At 38.8% G+C, this 23,114-nt stretch overlaps 2 long non-coding RNA genes across 3 annotated transcripts in view; one reads left to right on the top strand and one right to left on the bottom strand.

Moving 5' to 3' along the window:
- Positions 1–16,473, top strand: part of LOC137615179 (uncharacterized) — a 441,588-nt gene extending 425,115 nt beyond the window's left edge. The window contains exon 5 of the long non-coding RNA XR_011039184.1: positions 14,949–16,473. This is a non-coding gene — a long non-coding RNA (uncharacterized lncRNA). The remainder of the gene's footprint in view (positions 1–14,948) is intronic.
- Positions 16,214–23,114, bottom strand: part of LOC137615181 (uncharacterized) — a 66,032-nt gene continuing 59,131 nt past the window's right edge. Inside the window, exons 2-4 of one of the 2 annotated variants that reach the window (XR_011039186.1) lie at positions 18,162–18,370; positions 16,983–17,125; positions 16,214–16,346 (exon numbers count right to left, since the gene is read on the bottom strand). This is a non-coding gene — a long non-coding RNA (uncharacterized lncRNA). The remainder of the gene's footprint in view (positions 16,347–16,982; positions 17,126–18,161; positions 18,371–23,114) is intronic. The other variant, XR_011039185.1, reaches the window with a different exon arrangement.

Below are 23,114 nucleotides of genomic sequence, written 5' to 3' on the forward strand. Positions count from 1 at the left end.
CTCAGGTCACTGCTGAGGTAAATTTAATTTTTTTTCAGGAAAAATGTGTATGTGAAAATATATTTTGCTTTAAGTATTCATAGGCATTCTCGCACCCCCTAGAACCGGCCTCGTACCCCCTAGGGGTGTGTGTGCCCCTGGTTAACCATTGGGCCTTTATTGGATATCTTTGCTCTAATGCCAGAAATATTGTATAGTTTTAGTGAATTAAGTAAGGCATTTAGGAAGGTACAACACAGGGTATGAGAAAATTACTTGAAATAGTAAGGAGAGTTAAATATAATGGGAGAGGTGGTATTAGATACACTAAGAAGAGAATGTCTATTGGGAAGCTTATTTAGATGCATCCTTTGGGAATGTTGAAGATGTGCAAATACTATTGGGTTATATGAGATCTCTGACAGATGACAGGAGGTGGTGTCCTATATGGTGGAAGTCTAAAAAATCAAGAAGGGTAGCAAAATCAACTATCAAGGCAGAGGTGTTAAATGTGGGAGAGGTGATAGGTTTAATATATTTCAACAGGTTATGGGAAGAATTAGTGGGAGAGAAAATTAAAAGCAATAGTGAAAACGGACAGTAGAACATTAATGACGGCCATGAAATCAACTACAGGAGTTAGTGGTAAAAGACTAAAGATGGAGATATCTTGTGGCTATAAGGGAAACTATAGAATCTGGAGAAATACAAGAGGTACAATGGATATCAGGAAAGTAACAAATAACTAATGTACTTACCAAGGCAGGAGTATCTGAGGAAAACATCAGTGCATATGTGGAGAGTAGAGATATGGAGGAGAGGAGAGTGAGGGGGTAGGGTTGTAGAGAGGAGACTACTGTTGGAAGGAGATGGGAGGGGACGAGATAGAGATAAGTATGAGTAGTTAGAGGATTTATTTAAAGTATTCGAATTTAGAATAGTACAGTATGATGGTTGGAAATGTTATTAAATGTAGAAGTACAGTATTATTGGAAAGGATGGATATATAGAGAAGATTGTGAGAAAAACAGATTTATTTATAATAAGTAAATAGGCAATATAGTGATACTTGGTGATGAAACCTGTCGATTATGTGATGTCAGGTCACATGGTGGTGGTGTTTGTAAGGGAGATTATTGGAGTAGTAGTCAGCTTATTGGATTCATTGTGATTGAACATTGGTTCGTGTATATCTAGCATTAGAATTGTTTTTGTGTTCATAAGCTGACATCAAAGAGTAAAGGAAATATAGTGTGAAATAGTAAATTTATCAATTTGTCTTACACTTTGCCAGTGTCATCTACTATATTGTAATATTTGTTGTCTGCATACCAAAATTCAAGACCTTACAGTTGCATATTCTTCTTTTCTGGGTCGATCTGTGACGGCCGGTGAAAAGGGTCCTCCTTACACTTTTCTAATATAAATCTTCCAAATATACTAAAGAAAGATAAAGCATGGAATGCAGAGGTTACAACCCTCGCACGAACACCTTGTTGGTGTCGTGTTTTTATCAAGGGCGTGTGGAAACCACTATTCACAGGCTGTCTTCCATTTAGATAATCCCTTCATCAAAAGGGAGGGCTGTGACAGGCCCTAGAGAATACAGTTGGGCTACGCCACCGACACCTACTACTCGCGCTCTCCAGATCATCCTTCTGTTTTGGACTTGCCCGCAAAGTTGATAAGTTTTTGCCCAGTGATTTTCGGAAGTGATTGTCGTTAATTCAACATGACTGACGTTGCTACTTCACCTTTACCAATGTTAAGTACCATAGTTTGTTTTGACAGTTTATTTCAGTACCGGGCATTTGTTCCTTTTCCAGTATTTTGGATTTTAGTTTTGGAAGCGGTTGACCTGCCTCGGTATCGGCAGCCATTTTGGGTGTTGTTCACTTCGGTAGATTTTCAAGTTAATTTTGCCCATCTGGTACTCTGTCATCTAGGTTATATCACTTACGTTTAATGACCAATTTTATTATCATTATTTATTATTGGTTTTTACTATGGTTTTTATTTGCTAGCAAGTCCAATTTGGACCTACGAAGAATAGCGATTTAGTCTTTGTTATAGTTATGTTCACACATCAGGAAGGTGCTCGATTTAGACTATATCTTTATGTTTATTTGTTACGTTGTCGTTATTCTTCGTTCTTGGTTACAATTACTAAGAAAAAAGCAATCAAATTTATTATTTTTCTTATTTTATTGTGTGATGTTAGTTGTTATTATGTAACCTTGAGAGCGTGAGCATAGAGTGCTCGTTTTTCTGTTTCTACAGATATGAGTTACCCCTTCTCTCGTTTTCTTTATTAAGCTCGAGTAAGAGAGGTGGATTTCCCGTTTTCCGTTTTTATACGATCACGAGTTATTCCTGCCTCCTCTTATTCTCCGAGTTGATGATATTACGTTTAATGATATTCACGTTTTATTGTTGTGGTTACTGTTAATAGAGCTAGCACTATTAATAGGTTACGTTAGTGTATGAGTCATTATTTGGGGTCGCTTATGCCGACACCCTTAGCTCCGCCTTGAGTTATACTCCGCTATAATGGATACTCATTAGGTGTGAACTAGTCAGATATTTGGAGTGCAACGGTCAAATCCGGCACTCAGACTCCGGCTGAGGCCTTTTGCACACGAACCTTTGTCATGATTGATCACAATTACATTATTACGGTCCCTTTTTTCATCGAATCTCCGGCTTCACTGGAGATAACACAGACATTCAGGATTGAGGAATGTTATCGTACCGCTGAGGGTCACGATTTCACGATGACGGACCTTTGTCACTGGTTCTCCGGTACAAACAGAGATCAATCAGACGGTCAGAACCGGAGTTAACATTTTGATCAATCAGACGATCAGAACCAGGGTATGAACCCTTTTTCATGAATAATCACAATATCGTTATTACGGTCCTTTTCATCGAATCTCCGGCTTAACCGGATATCGTACAGGCGTTCAGCATTGAGGTTAATATTAGATTTCCTCTGATGTTCACGTTTTCACTATGACGGACCTTTGTCACCGGATCTCCGGTGGCAACAGAGATCACTCAGACCACGGGTGGCCAATCTTTTGTTTTAGCTGTAAAGGAAAGGATTTAACATGAATACAAAGTAAACTGTACTTACTTTAATGACACTAAATTTGCGTCGGTAATATTCATTAGCTATTCTTGAAAGTCCTAATGAAAATATATGAACATAATTAGCAATTTTAAAGAAAAGTCATTCAATTTACTATCTTTGGGGTATAGTGCGACACTTGTAATCATGAAATGCGACACTGTTGGCGCATGCTCCATAGTTTGGCCACCCGACTCAGACGTTCAGAACCGGGGTTAACATTATTTTACCGATGAGGTTTATAGTTACATGTTATGTGGTTACTGGATATTAGTATTCTATTGATTCATCTGTTCACTGACCAGAGTCTCAAGGAACAGTAGATAGCCTCTCATGGCATGGTTGGTTTCGACCTGGCTTTTCATTAGAAGGGGCTAGCTTTTGGTTCCAAGTACTGAGTGGAAATTTATTTCTATTTGAACACGATGTTGTATGGATATTTATCCATATTTATACATAGTTAGAATTAAATATATGCATAAATATAGGCATAATTAATTTATTTCTATTTGAACACGATGTTGTATGGATATTTATCCATATTTATACATAGTTAGAATTAAATATATGCATAAATATAGACTTAAATATATGCATAAATATAGACATTTTTATTAGTTATACGGCTGATCCCAGCCTGTGAATAGGATCACTAACCAAAGTTTCAAGGAACATCCAGACTTATGTCCCCTTTCTTTTACAGAAGGTCCGCCTACATGGTATGGTTCCCGGAGTCATGCACGTTCTGCTACGAGCTGTCCTCGCTACTCCGGACCCATGATGTAAGTTGGTTCTAATATGTTTCCTTTTGGTATCCTTTGGCGATGATTTAATTTGATTCGGATTAATGTATGCATTGCTTATTGAGGAGAACGGTCTTCTCCTTCATCACTAATCTCCTCACTTCTTTCAGGATGATGATGAATCTCTCCGGCCTACAAGAGAGGCTCCCCGCCCTTGGGTATCAAGGTTTGGAAGGAATGCTCCATCTAGAGGTCCATATCTCCTCGGAGTGTCCTCTCTAAGGTTGGACGTCGACCCCATGGACGGGCAGGTAGGTGGGGATGAGTTTTGAGCCTTCAGCTTTGCAATTACCTGCGTCACCGACCTAGGACCCTCAAAGGATCCTGATGTTCATGTTACCTTGCATAAAACCGTGACTGCTAAAAGCAACACATTCTAGGGAAAGCCAAGGGGCTATGACGGAGCTCAAAGATATGGTGGTGAGTCGGATCCGTTCAGGAACTCGGATGACTCCCCCTACAGCCCCAGGCGTATCGAAGTAACCTCCTTAGATAAAAACAACGCATAGATATTTGCCTTACATGTTCCATATATAGATGGTACCATAACTCTGGATGGCATAGACGTCCGCCCTCTAGGGGACCTAGAATTTACTCTCAGGTGCTAGAATTCCCATTCAACGGATTCGTTCGATTGAAAGAGCATGCCTTGGTTAGGTTAGACAAGGTACCGAAGGTAACGGTATTATTTCCCAAAGGGCAGGCCCGATCTGTCTGGACCAGGATGTTGTCGGTCTGGGGGGTACGATAATTCCAAGCTCACCCCACACAATGGGGAATACGCCATATCTACAGCTGCTCTCATTGTTGCCTTGCCTATTATGGATAAATGGACAGGTCTTACTATTCAAACTGACAAAGGAGGTTCGGCCATACCGGCTCTTAAAGAGCCGGACCCCACCTCGGGGAGACCCTAGCCTCGATTTATCCCACTGAGACTTTGTTTCGGATATTCAGGAAGAACCAATCTCTGCCCTTCCAATTCGACCTACACGTTTGGTGGTCTGATCGGGTTAGTTGTGGGAAATACGTTCTGTCTGAGGCCTCTATCAGACAGGAATCGAGCAGGCTGATAGTTCCTCCTGATGAGGTAAAACCCTCTTCCCTCAGGAGGAGGTGAACAAGGTTCTACAAGATGATACGAGAGCAACCCAAAATTGCAGGAAAGGCGGGGCCTCACTGCCAGAAAGAAGGTCGAAGACCAAAAGCAAGCTTTCTTCAAGAAGAAGCAGAGAGTTGCCCTCTACAAAACGAACCGGGGCCACTGCCATCAATAGTCAGTTACCCACTCGACATCACAGTCTTCCTCTGATTCGTCGGCTATGCATCCGGATCCTCCTAGGTTCACTCCCTCACAATGAGGTAGTCCCGGTAGGGGAGAGACTTTACCACTTTCAAGACCATTGGACCTTCGGTCCGTGGGCTCATAGCATAATCTCTAAAGGTTTGAAGTGGAAATGGCCACAAGGTCCTCCTCCTCCACCAGTGACCCTCTCCCAGAAATCCACTCCCATCCTGAAAGAGTACACCACAGAGTTACTCAAGAAGAAAGCAATCAAACGGGACCGATCACCGAAGTTCCAAGGCCGCCTGTTCACAATTCCGAAGAAAGGCTTGTCGGCATTGAGAGTGGACCGGGACTTGTCAAAGCTAAACTCTTACATTCTCTGCGGCAAGTTTCGGATGATGACTATCTCTCAGGTACGGACCTTACTTCCCCGTGGGGCCGTCACCACCTCTGTCGATCTTACCGACGACTATTATCCTGTGCCTATAGCTCGAAACTTTTCTTCTTATCTGGGTTTCCGCCTAGGCAGGAAAGCCTTTGCGTTCAAGACAGGCTCTTCAGCCTCAACATTGATCCCAGGATATTCACGAAACTGGGAGAGACAGTGTTAGATCAACTCAGGAACCAAGAGATACAGATCATGGCTTGTCTGGACGGTTGGCTCATTTGGGCCCGGTCGGCCATGAAAGGCAACAGAGCTACGAAGGAAGTACTTCGATTTCTCGACAACCTGTGATTTCGGGTCAATCTCCAAAAGTCTCGCCTGCAACCATCAGGCCACTTAGAATGGTTAGACATTCAGTGGCACTTTTCGAAGCACACGTTGTCTCTCCCTTCCAAAAAGGTAAGAGGAATAGCTTCCAAGAACAAGAATTTTCTCAAACACAAACAGATGTTCAGAAGAACCTTAGAAAGTATCATCGGCCTTCTCCAATTCACTTCAATGACAAAAATTCAAAGACATCAATCGAGTTTGGAGAAAGAGAGCTACAGTACCTTTAAGAGACAAGGTCTCAAAGATCCCCTCTGTCTTGAAAATGAGACTACGCCCATGGTCCGAACCGAAAAACCTCTCCAAATCGGTTCCTCTACAATTCCCACCTCCACAAGAGACATTCCATACAGCCGCGCCTCTAAGTGGATGGGGGGATTATTCCGAACATCAGATGTTTCAGGGATCTTGGTCACCCGCCATGAAACAGACCCATATCAATGTTCTCGAAGACATGGCAGTGTTCTTGACCCTGAAGAGAGACTCTCCTCCGAGGTCGAGCCACATCAGAGTAGTGTCAGACAGAACAGACGTGGTACACTGCGTCAACAGGGGAAGATCCAAGTCGCCCAACCTGAATCGGATCCTGGTCACTATCTTCGCCTGGCCAACAGAAAAGAACTGGATCCTGTCAGTAACTCGCCTTGCGGGAGTCCAGAATGTGAGAGCAGACTCACTAGCCAGGACGGAACCACTGGAGTCAGAATGGTTTCTAGACATAATTTCATAACGGTGGATAATCAGGAACCATTAGAAGAAGGTTTACTTATTTCCCCCAGTGAATCTTCTAATGTGGCTTTTACACAAACTACGCTCCTTCCGGGGGGCAGTGGTTTTGGTACCACCTCACTGGCCAGGAACAGTTGGTTTCCTCTCCTCCTTGAGTTGAAACTCCATCCCTTCCGGATTCCGTTCCCCAAACTGACTCAAGTAATCCAAACTCACTGTGTCAGATTGCTCAAGGGTAGCCGAAACTCTGACTTTGTGGACTACAGGAAGTTTGCAGCTCGTAGAGACGCGAACATTGAACCGGAAATCGATCTCTACATCAAATCAGACAAAAGGGACTCGACAATTCGCCAATATGATTCGGCCGTTAACAACTAGCAGATTCCTTAAGAGTTCAGACCATACTCGTATGTCTCCGAATATAGACATCTCTTTCTCTAGGTTCTTATTTGGCAAAGGCCTAACAGTTAGCACTTTAACCAACATCAAGAAAGCTTTGAAGAAGACCTTCCTTGATGGGTTTAACATTAACCTAGCTGATTCCTATTTCTCATCTATTCCAAAAACATGTGCTAGGCTTTGACCTTCGGTTTGGCCACAAAAGGACTCTGGTCTGTGAACGTTGTCCTCAAAACTTGCGCCGGACACGGACAATGAATCCTGCTCTTATCACTCTTCTTAGGAAGACTTTATTTCTAACGGCTTTGGCCTCAGGTGATGGAATATCAGAACTAGCAGCTCTCTCACGAACCCGGAAAACATAGATTTCCTCCCTACAGCCGAAGAACTCCTTTCTCCAGACAATGATTTCCTAGCTAAGAAATGAGGATCCGCTAAATACGTGCTCCCCTCGGAAGATTATTCTTCTTCCCCAGGATCTTTTCTCTGTGTTCAGTCACTACTCTCAAGGCCTTTTTTAGCTAGAACTGCCACCCGCTCGTCTGGCCCCTTGGCTATCTGGGAACAAGGAGGTACTATTTCCATTCACGGCATCAGGCAACAAATCCTCTACTTCTTTAAACATACTAATCCGGAATCATTTCCCCAGGCTCATGATATACGGACAGTAGATACCTACATCAATTACTTCCAGAACAGGGACTTTGATGATTTTTAAACAAAAAATATACGGGTTGGAAATCCCCTATGGTTGTTTTACGCCACTATCTAAAGATTTTACAGGCCCTTATAAACCAGACGATGGCAGCGGGGAGCCTATTCCCTCTCCATTAATCTCGGCTTCCTTTCTTCCATCTCTCCTCTTCTCCCTCCTACCCGCCACTCACACCACGTCGTCACTCTCCTGGGTAGTTCGTTAGCCCTATGATATTTGCCATGTTTAATTCCTATGGTTTGACTGTTATTGTAGTTACCGTTCCTTTAAGGTTTAGATATGCTTAGACATGTAAGGTCTGATGCCTTTTGCAATTTGACACTCAGTTGATTCCTTGTCGTCTTAGTTATTTAGCCTTACGCTCCCTATGTCATTTGGCTAGTTGGTAATTGGACGTTTCTTACATTATTATATTATATTATTGTCGTACATGGTGATGGTATGCTCCGCATTGTTATTACTTTGTTGGGCTTGGAAGGCATTCTCTGGTACTTTTTCACCGGCCATCACAGATCGACCCAGAAAAGGGATTTTGACGAAAGAAAAATCTATTTCTGGGGAGAGACCTGTGACGCCCGGTGAAAACCTTCCCAGTTATTTTTGTACGGACCCACCCTTTCCTTGCCAAACCATATGTTCTTGCAGAAGGATGACCTGGAGAGCGCGAGTAGTAGGTGTCGGTGGCGTAGCCCAACTGTATTCTCTAGGGCCTGTCACGGCCCTCCCCTTTGATGAAGGGATTATCTAAATGGAAGACAGCCTGTGAATAAATAAATACACGACACCAACAAGGTGTTCGCGCGAGGGTTGTAACCTCTGCATTCCATGCTTTATCTTTCTCTAGTATATTTGGAAGATTTATATTAGAAAAGTGTAAGAAGGACCCTTTTCACCGGGCGTCACAGGTCTCTCCCCAGAAATAGATTTTTCCTTCTCGTCAAAATCCCTTTTATGCTCGAAAACTTTGGTTTCTCAAATGAAGCTCTCGTCTGAGCTCCTCATTACTGGTTTTAAGAAGGCAATAATTTGGATGTGGAAACTCATTCCTAGGGCCTGGGAATGACGGTGTATTATAGGACTGAGTACCCTGAGTCATCCAAGTCTTGCTACAAATGTGGATGTCATGCGATTCAAGTAATAAAAGTTTGTGGTAGGCATAACAACTACATGAGTTAGATCTACCAGAATTCAGATATGGATGATTCTATTTTTTGTCTTTTTAACATTATGAATAAGATGAATGTTGAGAAAGGCTTCCATTTGATTTGTTTTTGTTAGTGATTTCATTGGTCTCCATAGGGAGTAGTTAAATTCTGTTTCTCCTACTGATTGCCATGGTTTAAGAGCTTTGGACTTTGCCTCTGAATCAGGCTGAGCAAATCATAAGTGAAGCTGCTCACAGGTCTGGAAAATGCCTAGACCTAGTAGACGCCGACTCCTCTGGCATTGATAATGAGGTTGGTTCTCCACTTGGGACAACTCATCATGCCTTAATTTTACTAGTAGTGAAAACTGAGCAGCTTGTCCCTCATGTGTCATACTCGTGCAAGATTTGTAAAAATCTCAAGCAAACTGGAAGGGCATTTTGAGTGACCCTTTTTTCTAACTTCAATTGGTCACAATTGTATAATAGTGTTAAGCCTCATGTTCTTTAGAATGAGAATCTTGTCAATATAAACGTAGGCATATCCCTTTTTTGTGTGCTAAAGTACCAAATGAAAGACAAACCCTGGTTCAACTATTATTGTAGATGTCTTTATTTGTAGAAGCAGAAGTCCTTTCATGTTTAGAAGGGTAACAGATCAGATTTGACGTTGAATAACTATACTCGTCCAAGAGCTGTTGCTCAAAAGATGTAGGATTCAACTGAAAAGGAATAGAATTTAACCATAAAAGAAACACTTTGATACCACCTAAGAACATAAATCTGTACATATTGGTTCAGATGCAACAGTTCCTCCTCTACTTACAGCAGATGGCTCTATCACTCACTGTCCAAAGGAAAAGGCAACCCTTTTAGCTAATGTGATTGAAAGTAAACAGAGTAATGAGAACCTTGATCTCCTCATTCCTGTTTTCCTGAGGATAAACAAACTTGTTTATCTTCCTGCTGTCATGAAATTAAAACACTCTTGATGGTTATAAAAGTGTAGACCCAAAAGGTATTTTGCCTTTGCTTTTATTTTTAAAGACTTGTTGGTGAATCGATAATGTTACTCCATTATGTAAATGTGTTTGTGGTAGATCAAGTCCAGTGGATTACCTCTGAATTTCCATAACTCGTAGTATCTAAAGTTTTTTAATGTCTTTTGGCAAAACCTCTGAATAGGTTTGCTCAAGATAGTCTTCTGTACCCTAGTTTGTAGTTTGGTTTTTGTAAAGGCCTTGGAGCATATGATGCCCTTCTTAAAATCTCTAATGCTGTACAGAAATCCCTTGATTGTGGTCAAGAAGTTTGTATAATTGGCCTAGATTTTAGTGCTGCCTTTAACTGTGTTCATCATGAGGCCCTTGTTTTCAATTTCAAACAGTTGGGAGTGATTGTGTGTTTTCTTAGTATCCTTATTGAATTTTTAAGTAATAGATTGCAGAGAGCTTTTGTTAATGGGCATTAACGTGTAGGAAAATATCTGGTGTTCCTTAGGGTAGTGTTCTTGGCCCATTAATTTCCATAATACAGTGTATATACACATGATAGTTTGGCATATCTGGTGTTCCTCAGGGTAGCTTTCTTGGCCCTTTACTTTTCATACTATATACACACTTGACATATGGTTTGGTCTAGAAATAAACTTGTTGCATATGCAGATGATGCTACTCTGCATCAATTCCATCTCCTGAATGTAGATATGGGGTTGCTGAAACTCTTAATAGAGATCTAGCTAAAATTAGTGCATGGTGCAAGTTATGGGGCATGAAGTTGAACCATAAAACTCAAAATATAATAGAAAGTACAGTAGGTCACGGACAATGGCTCCTCAAAATCCAAATCACAGCATTGATAATGTTCTTTCAACATCCCCATGACTCTTCAAAATTTTAGGTGTTATACTTATGAGAAACCCATAGGTCTGTCTCTTCAATTGCACAAAAAATTGGCTTATTGAGTCTTGTAAGATATTCAGTGATATCAGTCTATTTTGTAGTGTTTTAATTCTTTCATTCTAACTGGTTTTGAGTATTGTTCTCTTGTATCATCTTCAGTTGCTGATTCTCATCTTAATTTGTTGGACAAGAACTTAGTTTATTAAATTTCTTATTCCTGAGCTAGATATTAATCTCTGGCACAGTCATTCTATTAGTTCATTATGTATGTTGCATAAGATTTTTCATAATTCTGACCATCCTTTGCAGTCAGATCTTCTCGAACAGTACCATCCTGTTTGTGATACCAGGTATGCAGCAGACATGGGTCCAAATACAAGTACTTGAACTAGGCCTTAAGTATGAAATTTTGAGTACTTGTACAAGAGTTTTTAAAATTCAATGTACTTAAACTTGTACTTGGCCAAAAAGCTCTTGAATAAGCAAGTACTTTTTAAGTGCATTACACACTTAGTAGGCTACATAACTAATCGTATAACAAAAAATGCACCATGAGTGACCAATAACGTGACTATAATGTGTAGTTTTTGTTATAATGAATTATGTACATTAAGTCAATAATAAAGATCTATCAAGGTTGATAAAATTCATTCATCTGTGTATCAACAGAATTTAAGTCGAATTTTGTGCAATCAATTCCTGAATGAACCTATGGCAACCGGTTCTCTTCCTGTCTGTATCTGCATTCATGATGATCGGTTCTGTAGTATAGTGTTTAGCCTTTCAGTTGCCATCATTCGTAGCAGTGTTAGTGTCGTTATATCGCCTAAGGACTCGGGTGTATGGAGCCACCAAGTTGCCAGAGGATACCTGTGGCACATTCAAGGCAATCTCTACAAGGAGTGTGCTTGTGGTATATCATGCTCCCAAAAGGTTTGGATTGTGCACCAAAGCTTGGCACTTATGACCAAAACATTCTTAATGACATGCTAAAAATTTGAGCCATTTGAGGAGACCACCGATTGTGCTCAAAGACAGAACTGTTTCCTCTAGTAGTGTCTTTTCATGTGCTAGGGCTCACGTTTCACCTAGAGAAAATGCAATCTTAAGTATAACAGTGGTTTGATATTTGGATTGAAGAAGCCATTACAGAAACTCTTCCAGGTATATGAAGAACGGAAAATGTATGAAATGGCAACCATTCTTGATCCAAGATTTTAAATTAGATTGGTTTCCTAAAGAAGAGGAAAAATGGACTAGTGTCCTAACCACAGCTCAGTTTATGTCCAAAGATATTACAGCTCATGCAAGCATGGATACTGTCTCAGACCATACAGAAGGTACACTGGGACCTAGTTCAACTGAATGAAAAAGAAAGAAATTGTTTAGTTTTATGGGTAACAGATCAACAATCGACAGAATATGTAAAACAGATTCAAGAGTCATTAATATTGAATTTCAAAGATACTGGGGTCAGCTATGTATTTCAGAAGACAGAGATGTGCTAGCATACTAGAAAGACCACAGAGAAAGCTTTTCAACTCTTGCTAAGATGGCACAAAAGTACCTATCAGTCCCTGCTTCTTCTGCCCCAGTAGAAATGACTTTCATTATTGCAGGAAATTTATTTTGCTCAGACATATGTTGCCTGACAAGAATTTCAAGTGTGATGTCAGTAAAATGCAATGATAAATCCTACACACAGAAAATAGAGAAATGGTACTAATCATATCAGAGAGAAATGTAATTTTGTTTAGAACTTTTCTGAAAAGAATTATTTTCTTTTAAAGTATTTCTGAACAACCTAATTTTGTATAAATTATTCTGAACAGATCACATGCCTTCCCCCCCCCCAAAGCGATGAAAATCCTTTAGTATTAGCATGTTAAGAATAGCATCGCTTCACCTCTTTTTGACCCTATGGGCTAAGGGTCACTGGCATAGTGTGAGAACTACTCAGGGATATCCTTTTGGGAGGCTTCTCTTTATAAAGGAAGCTATAGTTTAACATCAAATTTTCTCCTAGATATTTGCAATGCAAAGTTCATTAGACATTTTTTACCGATTTTAAATCAAACATTTCACAGATAATAAAATATCTGCTGAAATATATTTCTACTTGTACTTAAGTACATTGTCAGGTACTTAGACTTAAGTCTCGAGCAAATCTTCTGTATTTGTACTTGTACAGTAATTATTCTCTTTCTCAGTACTTGTGTTCAGCCTCATGTACTTAGACCCATGCCTGGTATGCAGTTAATTTTGATAGTCATGCCTTGTCCATCATGAGGCTCAATACAAGTACTACACAATATTCAAGAAGTTTTATTCCAGCTGTGATTTAGTTGTGGAATGATCTTCCTAATCAGGTAGTTGAATTGATAGAACTAAAGAAGTTTAAAATTACAGCGAGTATATTCATGTTGAACAGGCTGTTTTGTCTTAAGATTATTCATGAAAGAGCCATTTTAATGCTGTTATTGTTTTTTAAATGTTAATTCTTCATATTACTTTTCTTTTAGTTTGTTTATTTATGTTTCCTTTGCTCACTTGGCCTTTTTCCCTGTTAGAGCCCTCGGCCTTGTAGCATCTTGCCTTCCAACTAGTCTTGTAGCTTGGCTAATATGATGTCGACAACAATAATGTTCCCCACCATTATCAAGTTATAGCTTAAGACTCCTCAATGAAATTCAAACTGATGTAGAAGTCATTATGAAAAGCCTTTTGATTTGTTCAATGATGTTATATTTCTGCAATTAATTCCATTACTTTTGTTGCAGGATTATGCCATCAGCTACCAGTCCTTGGTAATTGGATCAACTTGGACTTAAATCGAACACTAAAGGAACCAGGCAGATGATGCTGTTGATGGAACAGAGGAAAGTATTATAAAACCTATTAAGTGTAGAGCCAGATAACAGCGATTAATAGAAGCCGTTGATAGTCGGTCAGTGCCTTTTATAAAGTTCTCTGGAAAGATGTGGAAATTGCAAACGAGGTTACTTATGCCCTCGTCTCACTAAATCTTGTAAAGGTTAGTCTACAGGTTTGGACAGTTTTCATAAGGTCAAAAAGTATTTCTTTTGCTAATGGTAAGTTTTCCTATATCAAATCAAGCACTAAAAGATGTTACGAGCAGAGATGCGAAGTATGCATGGTCTTGACTAACAAACTAGCTAAAAAACTAATAAAAGCAATTATGATGGATCCCAGAGTATTTATAATAAAAACTCTTTGGGGACTTTTCATATGCTATCACAAAATGCATTAATAAGAGGTAGTTTGGTAGTTTTATGACTTAAGTAATAGTGGCCAATTTAGTAATATAATTAATAGGATAAAATTAACTCTTACAAAATCACTTAGTGATTTTTTTTTTCGTCAAATTCACATTTAAATTGTCTATAAATTTAAAAACGGATTTATGATAAATAGGCAGATAGACGGATTCTCTTAATCAAATGACAATCAAATGACAAATGTATTAATATTATTGGTGTATTAGGAGAATTAAAACATGCCATGGATCTGTTGAGTAGATTACAATGTTTATTCAGATTAATTATTAAACACATAATGGTTGTTTGGTTTTACATAATCAATACGAGAGAATCCATTACAGATTCTTTTTGTTGAACTAATTAGTGGCTGATTATGAGTATAAGATATATTAGCAGACCATTCCCTGAAAAGTAAGACTAAAAAGTAAAAAATCATCCATGTTATTCTGTTTCTATTTTTATCTTTTTCAAAATTTATTTGCAATGTTTTTTAAATAACCACTATATTTTTCTCGATGTATCTTTAACACAAAATAAGGTTTTTTTTTTTTTTTGTCAATTCATTTACACAGTCTACCACAGAATTAATGATGCCAAACTGTTCCACAAATTAAATTCAATAATAAAGTGGTGTGAAACTTATATAATCTTATTATAGATTCATAAATTGCATGTGAATATCTTGTTAATACAGTACTGCGTGTATTTATGGTGACTTTTGACCAAATATAACTAGCAATTTAATATTTTTCTTTGTTTCATAGATTTTTTTAAAATCCCATAATTTTAAAATACTTTAAATTTCAGAAATTGCAATAGTTTACAGCAAAATTATTTTATTCAAATTGCCATTAAGTGGGGATGTAGAACTTGGCAAGACACTGATGGCGTTAGAGGAATTGGGTTTTCCCCTAGTAGGATGGAAGCAACACTGGAGAAGAGCTGGTAGAAGAAATGTGCCTGTTTACTATATTACATTGGAATTCAACAGTTGAATCTTTTCTTTTACATAATAACACCTCGGCCAAATTCTAGTGAAAGGCACTACTGACACTTGAAAAATGCAGATAATCTGAAATGCAGATAATCTGCTAGAGAAACTTGAGGCATTTCTTATATATTAAAGTCAACTTTTTGAAGATTTCTCCATTCCAGCAGGACATTTCAGATACTTGGCCAACATCCAGTGTGACGCAGTACTTGGGGAACCTGTAGAAGAAACCCCTCTGACACCAATTAATAATAGTATGTTAAAGCAATATAAAAAATGACAGATTCCATTGTAGATATGTATTAAGAGTGGTAAGTCATTCCAGTGGTAGAGGCATCTTCAGGGATCATCACTTGCAAATATGGTAAGATGCATTGATGCCTAAAGTTTTAAAAGCCAGCAACATCCGAGTGGGAAGCAGCACATGAGAATATGACAGCAGTAACCGTCATTCCATAATTCTAGTGGAACAAGTGCTGATGAAGAACGATGAAAGGCCAGACGACAGCAGCATTTTGTATCCCTTTGATCGGGTTGCAACACTTGACAATTCATGCATCATTCTAGTGGCATCAACGCTTGTAAGAGTTTGAGATTAGAAGTATCATTTAATAAATGGCACTAGACATCATCAGACACTCAAGATTTTGGGTAGTGAAATGCAAACAGGCAGAAGTAACTTGAAACTAGTGTAGAACATGAAAAAATGGGTAGTATAAACTTTGGCAGCATTCCATTGTGATACAGTAATACATAAAATCCATATATGATGGAAACCTGGATTATATGGGTAATTTATATGATAGAAATTCTCTGAAATAGCAGCGTTGTGGCCAATACCTGAGTCATCATTCCAACGAGGTGAAGTCTAAAGAACTTCGGTTTCCAGTAGGAGACCCTCAATGAAGAAGTTAATCAGCAACTTGGCAGGATGGGCATGCAGGACTTTTCACAGCAAGATATTAGTGGGATAAATATTCTTAGACCTTTAACCAGCTGCATCATTCCTATGGAATTCAGGACTTATTGCTTCAAGAGATATCCTCCAGTGTCCTGAAGCAAATTCTACTGGAAAGCAGAACGAAAAGTGGGCAGTAGCAACTTGACAGAGCTGTTTTTAAGATCACAGGTATGCACATACAGCAGCAGAAGAATTTTTTCCATTGCGAATGTGTCTCATGGGTAGCAGGGTCCTAGCACCACCATCAGGGAAACTGAAGTTAAAAGATACAGTAAATGATATAAACAATGTATTCAAAGTCAAGTTGCCTTCTTATCAATAGGACAAGGTGGATTTATTTAAAATAATTTACCATAAAATAAAAACAAATGCATAAATAGTTTACCTGTATTTTAAGTATATAACTAAACTATGAAAAATAGGTTGTCCAACAAAATTACATTTTCCTTGCTCAAGCATGTTGGCGAGATGTTTGACAAACTTAAAATTTAGCTGATGGAAATATATATAACCAAAAAATAATTTCATTGGGTTTATAAGTACATCACTATAAGTGTGACATTTTAATGAAAATAAAACTAGTTTAAGTTTAAAACTGAAATTATAGGGGTTTTCCTGTAATGACTTTTTAATTTTGGTGGAAACCATTTTTAGAATTTGACAGCTTTATTACACCCATGCTTTATACACCCATAATTTCTATATTTCCATACAGATTCATTCCTTCCTGCCTTTCCATATCATTTTTGATATACAAACAAGTTAAAAAACATAGTAGCATTTGAATAACTAAATATAACAAGTGTGGAAAGGAAGCGTATTAGAATATTTAATTAAAGTAAAAAAGTCTTCGCTATTCATTTAAAGAAAGAAATGTAGATATACCTACCTTCATTGGTATTATTTTCAAAGAACATTTAAGGTTAAATTTTAAGGAGATGGATTAGTTGGCAGTTCTCATTATCATTGTTTTGCACAGAAGTTTCCCTCTCTGTCAAATTATACCTTCTTGAAATTCTTCACACATCAGTCCTGGAAATAATAGAAAGTCAACTTTCAATACACTACATGCTTAAAAATTCTTAATTACAACAACCACTTCACTCCAATTGGGAAATTAAAACTAATTACATCCTGCTGACTAAAAGTTGAGAATATTCCAAATGCACTTTCTGTAATTAAATATTTTTTTAAGGGTTAAAATGCCACAAACTTTCGCCATTACAATTCAACTTGACATGCAATAAATATTTTGAGACTTAAGAGAGACATGGTTTCATATTATACTTTGTCTCACGTTATTTCCTCGAATGTTTTACCACACATGACTGAAGCTATATTTATAATTTTATTTATAATTTTCTAAGTTGTTTCTTTATTTCAATTAAGAAATTACAATTTTTGTCCCTTTTGCATGTTAATTGTAAAGTCATAGTGCTAAATATTACACATTTAACATTCATGAAAGTTTTTTTTTGTGGACAGTTTTTGTTAGTGGCAAGTGTTTCTTTGGGAAATTCAAAGCCAACACCAATGTTATGCATATGCAATATTCTAAATGCACCACTTCAAGATAATTAGTTAAAAAAAAAAAAAGAAAAAAAAAAAACTGGGGGCTGACCACTAAACATGAAAACTATTTTCTTCTAAACTTTGTATTTTCATCATCCTGAATTAAGACAAAGCTCCTTGAATAGCTTTAGATGGAGGTTAATTACTATTATTATTTAGTTTATTAAAGTTTTCACAAATTACTGATTGATATGCAATTAATCAGAGATGCTTAACAGATTTTTACGGATATCCAGTTAAATACAACAGATATCCAGTTAAATACATATCTATGACAAATTCTGATTAAAACATACTTGGGACGTAAATATTTAGTCTTCTATCTTCACTGCACAAGGCACATATAAACAAACTAACAAATTAAGTTATCTATCAATACATAAATTTCTTTATCCCAAACAAATTCATTTACCTACCAATACTTACTGTTAAGGTAAAAATCTGTTTCAAAATTCTTAAGCAGCAGTACTTAACTGAAAAAGGGTCATCATCTTACCTTTATAGCCATATTCCAATATCAATATCTTCTTACATTCTCGTAAACTCTTAATCCATTCACAAGCATTTCTATATCAGCTTCATAATACTAACATCACTTTTGCTGGTTTCAGGTACATAGTCTTCCTTTACAGTTTAGTCTAATAAGTTTTCCAGTATAATCATTTAATGAGCAATTAGTTCACTTCTGGTCACAAAAATAAGCTGCTGCAATTGAAAAGTTTGTTAGTATTTCAAAATTCTATAAGTAAATTGGTATTTGTAGTTAGCACCCTGCCCAACTCAGTCAGGGGATTCTAAGAGTATAGATGTATAATTATGCCTCTATAACACTTGTAGAGAAGGTGAACAGTCAAAACTGCTATAGTCATTACTGTAGCAAACTATCAAGTCAGGGCACACCGTGAGGTGAGGATCGAATCCTTGTGACTGGACGTGCCCATCACCTAGTGAACATGGAGAAAATTTAATTATCCATGATTAACTAACGATGTTTAGATGTAGTAGTGTCAATGCCATTTATCAATTCAATTTAAAATATCATAAAAGTATTGCAATCACTTCAAACATTCATTCTTTTCAAGTGTTTTTCTGCACCTTATGGAAGAGCAGTCCAAAGAAACTGGTATCATTTAGACAGAAAATTATATTTAATTGTCTAATTTACCCTATGCTATATTTTTCTCTTCCATAAACATTTTGTTATCCATTTCACATGACCAGCAGACTTCTTTGGCTTGTTAGGCAAACGAGTCCAGATCATTTTATATATCCGAGGTAATACTATGTTATCCAGTAATCTTTGCCTGAATTGAGTAAGAATTAGGGCTTAACTTTGGCAATATCACATCCATCTAAATTTCCCTGCTAACATAACTGTACGCCAAATCGTTTGCCTCTTAAATGAACGAATTTAGCATTCCTATTAATAAATATGGGGTTAAAGATCTGGAAACACATGAAGCAATATTTGGTGTTAAAACATGTGACTGATTGGTGCATGAAACAAAAAACAAATGTAAATGCTTTGGACAATATTTTTAGTTAAAATATATGACCATTTCACTTTTAACCAGTAAAGCCCGTTTTTGTTTTACGCTGACTAGGAGAGCATATATTCATAGAATGTTGACAGCAGGAAATACTAGTATTACAATTAAAGTTATTTAATTTTTCTAATCAGTTTGACCCAAGTAACATGATTTTCACTGTAATACTATTACCAGCGTGCCGGTGTGGAGAAAATTCAACTTAGTCTTAGTACAATATTCAACATCACTCATATTGAAAATAAGTAGCACTAACGGGATAAATATCTTGCAGAACTCTGCTCAAGAGAAAAGAAACAAGGAAGAGAGTATGAATATGAAAGCTCAAAGGAATACGTACATGGTCAAAGAAATATGCATATATGGAGATAAGGAAAAATGGTAGAGAAAAACTAAAACTGATTGTTCCAACAATATTGCTGATGTTGAAACCTGCAGTGATATAATTTAAAAAGAAAGAAATACCTGGAAACATTTTGCAATACAATAAACAAAAAATATGTATAAACAACCATCAAGTAATCCATACTGAGGAATCATAGCAGAAACAGGAATTTAGCCAGTGACTTGTAGAATAGAACAAGATGAGGAAATACAGCTCCATAATATCATAAACTCTCTTATCAATCGGAGATAATTCAAGAAAAATTGCAAAACCCTAATGAAAAGAGTGTGAGCAGCTGCATTGAAGAAAATTTTAATAAATATAGAATGAAAATAGGAAAAATAAGAAACTGGAGGAAAAGGACCCTGAAAAAAATTGAGAGGATGTTACATAAAAAATATAGGAAACAATCAAAGCAAAAAAATATATAAAAACATAGAATTTTGGGCTCAGGCCATGTCGTCGTGATGGAAGTTCCTTCAAAGGTAGCTTCCTAGGTATATTTGACTATAGTGATATATCCCAGAAAATTTACCAAAGGTATCCAGAATTCTAACTCCTGGAGCGAATATCCCTTAAAATTTTACGAAGGGATATCGCGTAATATCAGAGGACGTATTCTTGACACGTCTCATGGCTATCTACGCCCCCAATAGAGCTTTCACTTCGAGGGGAAAGAGAGGCAACAATAAGGAGAGTCGTTACAGAGATATCGCTCTTGACGCTCCCTACTGCTCTGCAAAAAGTGCACCAATCCGCCACCGCGAGGCGCCACCAAGTCATTCTTTCTATCGTAGCTTCGTTTGACCGGTGTTTTCCCGTGTTCTCTCTTGCTATTTTGGAGTTTTTTGGATGCTATGATGTCTTCACCAGCCTCATCAGCTTCTGGAAAGTTTAATACAGTATCTTTATCTTGTGTAAATGTAAGCTCTTGACAGTTTTGCTCTTCGATTGAGATTGTAATTAACGTAACAAGAGCTGTTGCCAGCCGGATGGCGTCATGGACGCGGTTGTTCTTTCTGTACATTTAGTTAGCCAGAAGGACCCTTTCCCTGCATTATACGCTTTAATACTTTAGCTATTTAGAAATTTAGCTAGGGATTCTTATATGTCATTGTTGTCGTGGATTTGGCTATCTATTTTGAGCCTCACGAGTGCTAGGCTTCCTAGCCTAGGCACCTACACACTTCATGCATGATATAACCTTCATGGTAAAGTTTTATTGAAGCACAGGCAATATTTTACACATTTATGATATTACTTAATTATGCTTTCCTCTTCCAAGATAGTATACAGAGTTTCGGTGAACGATTCTCAATGTTCCTAGGCTACTAGCCTAGGGGCGTTAGTATACTTTCATACATGTCCCCATTGCTCTTGTATTGACTTTTAAGGGGAGACTGACACCTCCTATACCTTTTAAGCTGATACCAATCTCCTAGGAGATTTAAGAGCAATCCCCCTTCCCTCTGATTAGCCTAGGCTATACTCAGATTTCTTTGCTGTGAACAGAGTTCTGGCAAAGTTTTACTGAGACGTTCCGTTTTCTTTCTCCTAACCACTGAGTCGGTTTTGAGTTTAGGACGGGACATCAGAGTACCAGTCTGTGTTAGGCATCTCCCTGTCTTGGTGAAATGATTTCCCATGTCAGGTAAAGCTGCTCTTTGAGGAGGCTAGAACTCCCTAGGCCATACCTTGGGGGTTTTTGTATGACAATTCCCCCTTCCCTGGCCTAGCAGACAGTCCTGTGCTGGTAGACCCTAGACCGAAGAAAGGATTTCTTCACTGCCTAGGGTCTCTAGTACGAGATTCTGCTCTCCTGCGAGATGGTGTCCTACGGACATCCTCTCCCTTGACTAACCCAACCTGGGGAAATGATTTCTCCTACCTGAGGTTATTTAATGAGACCAGAATCCTTTTAGGTTAGGTAGTGCCTAGGGCATTACCTTACCTATAGGACACCTACCCCCTCCCCGCTATCTCTTTCGTGTTGAATGATCCAACACCCTCCTGGCCGTCGTCCTACATTAACACTAGGGTTCTTGTAGAATTGGCCTGAGGTTCCCCGTCTGCCGGCCTGCCGGCGGGTAACCTCATATTCTTTAAAGTGTTCTTCAGTCCTCCCTTGGACTGCCTTCCATAGCCCTTATGACTGGGATATGGTTGGGTGGAAGCCCGAATTTAATTCCCCCTTCCACTTGAACCCTCATTCTGGATGCAGGCTGGCAAGGCTGACCCCTTGCCTTCCTCCATCCTCTCTTTCTCTCGTACTGGGCCATGTCCATTGTCTGACGGCCGGCAGTTGCCCTGCCGCCGCTTGTTGGGAACATAGTTGACCGACAACCCAAAGACATTGGACATTCAGGGACCGACTGCCGGGTGCTGAGTTGCCGGCCAGCAGCCGGCCACCCATACCTAGTCATTTGCCGCCGACTGCCGCTGGGTCCCCTTGACGGAAGGATCCTCGGCTGCCGGCCGGCAGAGCCGCCGCCGACCGGCAGAACCACTGCCGCCGCCAGCAGCCGGCAGAGCCGTTGCCGGCGGCCTATCACACAATTTTATGAAGACAATAATTGCCTTCAATAGCCCAGAATAGGCCGGCATGTGCCGGCTTGCCCGGCAGACGTCGGCAGGCCCGGCAGGTTCCAGCAGGCCTGACAGGACTGGCAACTTGATACCAAACAGTCAGTGCTGTAGCCCAAAGTTTTTCCAACCTACAAGGTGCTTCATGGGCAGCCTATTGTGAGACCATCACATATAAGAGTGATTCTCTCTTCCTTTAATGGTTATGATCCATTATTGTCCTTAATCCCCAATATTGAAACTGGAAGATTGTGTTAAGAGACACTTTATATCATAGGATATCATCTTCCTCTAAAAATTCTTAAGAATTCTACTTTCAATATTGGAGGAGGTCATAACAATTGTCTGGACAGGAAACACATGTAGGTGTCTTTCCTATTTATAGCTTACCCTATCCAAACTAATATAAAATATTATATGTATGTTGAAATTTGAGAATTTCACCGAATACTAATAGACTTTTCCTTTCTTTACAGAAGGAGCATCCCGAGTGCGGGAATAGCTTTTGCAGGGTCCGCAGTAAGAACTTCTGCGGCCATGACATGTGCAGGGCCCATGCTCGCTGCGCAGTCACCAAGGGGCCTCTCAAGTATTGGGACCCGCAGCTATGTACCGTTTGTGAAAAACTGGTAAGAGAGGCTTTTGATGACCATAAGTCCACTTCTGGCCCATACCTTCCTAATGAAAAGATGAGGGCTTGTCTTTTCCCTAGGGCATCTGCAGATGCAGTTATTCCTCAGGCTCAACCTGAGATTCCCCTGGTTCAGATTCCGGCAGAATCTTAAGTTTCGGATGCCTTGGAGAGCATCCAACTAGAAGACAACATGTCAGTTGTCTCAGAGGAGACCGAGAACAATCTCCTAGTGGAGGAGTTGGATCAGGCAGATGACGTTCCACCTGAGACGGAAACTGATAAAGCCTTAACGATTTCAGT

This window comes from Palaemon carinicauda, chromosome 21 (assembly GCF_036898095.1).
Source record: "Palaemon carinicauda isolate YSFRI2023 chromosome 21, ASM3689809v2, whole genome shotgun sequence".
Taxonomy (NCBI): Eukaryota; Metazoa; Arthropoda; class Malacostraca; order Decapoda; family Palaemonidae; genus Palaemon; species Palaemon carinicauda.